At 48.1% G+C, this 3238-nt stretch overlaps 1 pseudogene; it reads right to left on the bottom strand.

Moving 5' to 3' along the window:
* Positions 1 to 1098: 1098 nt before the first annotated feature.
* LOC149970214 (uncharacterized) lies at positions 1099 to 3005 on the bottom strand (annotated as a pseudogene).
* Positions 3006 to 3238: the final 233 nt, after the last annotated feature.

Below are 3238 nucleotides of genomic sequence, written 5' to 3'. Positions count from 1 at the left end.
TCCCAGAAGTGGTTTGATTCTATGGATTCCTCAATTCCATCCAGCTGATTTCTAATGTGCTGTTCCTTTTCTGTTCTTAGGGTGTGTTTGTATTGCTTCAGTGTTTCCCCATATTGAAGGTGTGTATTTTTGTTCGTCTGGTTCTCTGTGTTTTTGATTAGATATATTTCTCAATGACTTTCTTAGATTTTTGCAATCATTATCAAACAATTTTTCATTATCTGTTATTTCTGGTTTGCTCTTATGCTTCTTTAAATTAGCCTAGGAGGCTAATTTGTAAAATATAAAGTTTATGTTTCAAACAGCCACATTTACACCTTCATTGCTGTAGGAGAATGTTAAGGCTAAGAAGTTGTCCAGGAGAGATTGTATTTTTTGGCTACTAATTGCTTTTTGGTAGATGTCTGTACTGTTTGCACTCCATCTATAGGCCTGTTTTGTAACATGTAATGTATTGGGCCGTGATGCTTCATAGTTGGGTTCTGCTCTTCTCAGATACACTGTGATTTCACTGTGGTCTGAGAGAGGTGTTAGTGGGCTGACTGTGAAGGCTCTGAGAGACTCTGGGTTTAGGTCGGTGAGGAAGTAGTCTACAGTGCTGCTGCCAAGGGATGAGCTGTAGGTGTACCTACCAAAAGAGTCCCCTCTCAGCCTACCGTTGACTATGTACAGACCCAGTGTTCGACAGAGCTTCACGAGCTGTACTCCGTTTTTGTTTTTCACTTTGTCATAGTTGTTTCTGTGGGGGTATATGGGGAGGGAAAGGTTGTTGCTTCCTGGTAGGTGTTTATCCCCATGACTGTTAATAGTGTCTTGTTCTTCTGCTGTTCTAGCATTCAGGCCTCCACAGACCAGTACGTTGCCTTGGGCCTGAAAGTGACTAATTTCCCCCTCTAGAATGGAGAAACTCTCTTCATTGAAGTAGGGTGACTCTGAGGGGGCAATGTATGTGGCACAGAGGAAGACGTTTTTATCTGTCAAGATAGCCTCCTTGTTGATTTTTAACCATATAAAGAATTCTCCTGTTTTGATCAATTCGATTGAATGAATTAGTTCAGATTTATACCATATTAGCATTCCCCCTGAGTCTCTGCCCTGTTAGATTCCTTTTAATTTAGTGGATGGTATGATTATCTCCCTATAACCTAGTGGACAGCCAGTGGAAACACCTCTGCACCATGATTCCTGTACTGCTACAATATCAACATCAGCGATTTCTTTCAGGAAGTCTGGGTTTCTGCTCTTCAGTCCAAAAGCAGAGGGGGGGAGGCCTCGTCTGGGTGGCTCTGAAGCTGGCTGTGGTGGGCATTGAGGTTGGTGGTTCTGTGGTCGTGGCTGGGGGTTCCAGGGTGCTGGTCCGGGGTGTTGTCTCTGTGATCTTGGCGGGGTGGAGATTGAGGACTGTTCCTGGGTGGAGAGGTCGGACTGCGGTTTAAAGCAACGTCCTTGAGTGTCTTGGCAAGGATGGGGACTGTCTCCCTGTACAAGTGAACATGGTCATAGAGACAGTCCAGATCGAGGGTGGGATGGTGGGCCAGGTGTACATTGGGTCGCAGGGCACAGTCCTGTGAGAGGCTGACGTTTATTCTTTGGATTGTGGCAGGGTGGAAGTCCTTCCTCTGTAGAAGGGTTGACACCACGATTCTTGAGTTGGGGAAGATTGCAGAGGCCTTCTCAATCACTCCCCGTAGTGAAGTCGCCACCCTCTCCTGCTGAGCACGCAGGTCGTTGCTTCCGGTATGCATGATTATGTGGCTTGGCGACCCGAGATGGGCCTTATCAAGCAGCTCCATGGCACACTGCGTTGTTGGGCACCACACCACACCACACCTAGGGAAAAGTTTCTTCTCCTGAACAAACTTCCCATTTGAGTCCATCAACAGGACGATGTTAGCCAGTGTTTCTTCTGGACTGGAGGGGGTAGAGGGGGGGCTGGTGGGTGTTGGAGCTGGGGTGTGGCTGGTCTGTGCAGGTGCCGCTGTCAGTGGGAGGCTGTTCTCTGGGTTGGGGAAGCCTGGCTGGTTGATCTGGGCTCCTCTGCTGTGTGAGGGCAGGTCATAGTGGTGTTCTAGCTGCTCCTGCAGCCTGTCCTCTGTTCTCTTTCTCTCCTGCAGCTCCTCTCTTAGTGTGGTCAGATCGTTATTACTGTTATGCCTGTCTTTTTGGAGCTCTCTCACCTCCTTTGTTAGATCAGCCAGCTCTCTCTTGAGTCCGTCTCTCTCTTGCTGAACCTCTTTCAGCTGTGTTGCAAGGCTGCTGTCCTGCTCTGTCCTCACCTTGGTTAGGAGCTCCTCTAAGGTGTGATTGTCTGGTTGCTGTTTGCTCACGCTCTACCTCAGCAGGACCACCTCCACCTCCAGTTTGGTGAACTCATTCCTCATGGCAGCCATGGTGGTGAGGAGGGCCTGAGCTTGCTCTGCACTGAGGGGGTCGCTCTCCTCCTGGGGCGTGTCCTCCACTATGGTGGGAAGAGAGGTGCTGGATGTGCCTTTTTGGGTGGGGAGAGTAGGGTTGAGGGTTGTGCTGGTGGAGTTTGTCTTGTGGGAGGGCATGTCACTGGTGGTGTCCTTCTCTCTCTCTGCTCTCTCCTTAATGGTCTGAAAGTCTGTTTCAAACAGCCTAATATTACCTTGCACCATGAGAGTCCCAGTCTTGTAGAGGTTGATTGTTATCATGGTGCTGTCAGGGTCGTCTGTCTCTTTGATTTTCAGCTTCCACCCATTACAGATTCCCTCTTCTTTATGGATGGGTAGTGAGAGCAGACTGCTGAGCACCATGCATTTGGCTGGTCAGTGAGGAAGATGAGATTACTCATGTCACTGTTTTTGTAGTGGTCTGCGAAAAGGGTTTCTGGCCTCCCCTTTAGTAGTTTCTGTTTAAAAGCTTTCCTCGTTGTGTCATTTTTGACCTCTTTTAGGGTAGAGAATGGATTCTGCGCTAAGGGGGAGTGGGGACATGGTGCCTGTGGGCTCTGCTACGGTGCTGTTCTGCTGCCCTGTTGCCATGGCAACCGATTTGTTCGTCTGCTGCTGTTGCTAGCTAGCGCGTATTTAGTTTAAAAACCAGCAAAAAGAGTGACAAATCCTCACACAAAAAAACAGAAGATATGTTTAAAGTTAGTCTGTGCTCCTTTTTGGTTTACTCACTCAGTTTGGTCGTTTGATGTAGTTGTTTTAACTCCCCTTGCTAGGTTTGTTCTAGCTCGTTTCTTCTGACCTAGCTGCTGGCTAGGTCTTTG

The sequence above is a fragment of the Oncorhynchus mykiss genome, chromosome 30, assembly GCF_057628025.1.
Source record: "Oncorhynchus mykiss isolate SJ-2025 chromosome 30, ASM5762802v1, whole genome shotgun sequence".
Lineage (NCBI taxonomy): Eukaryota > Metazoa > Chordata > Actinopteri > Salmoniformes > Salmonidae > Oncorhynchus > Oncorhynchus mykiss.
The sequence above is the reverse complement of the archived record's forward strand: the minus strand, read 5'-3'. Positions and strand labels throughout refer to the sequence as shown.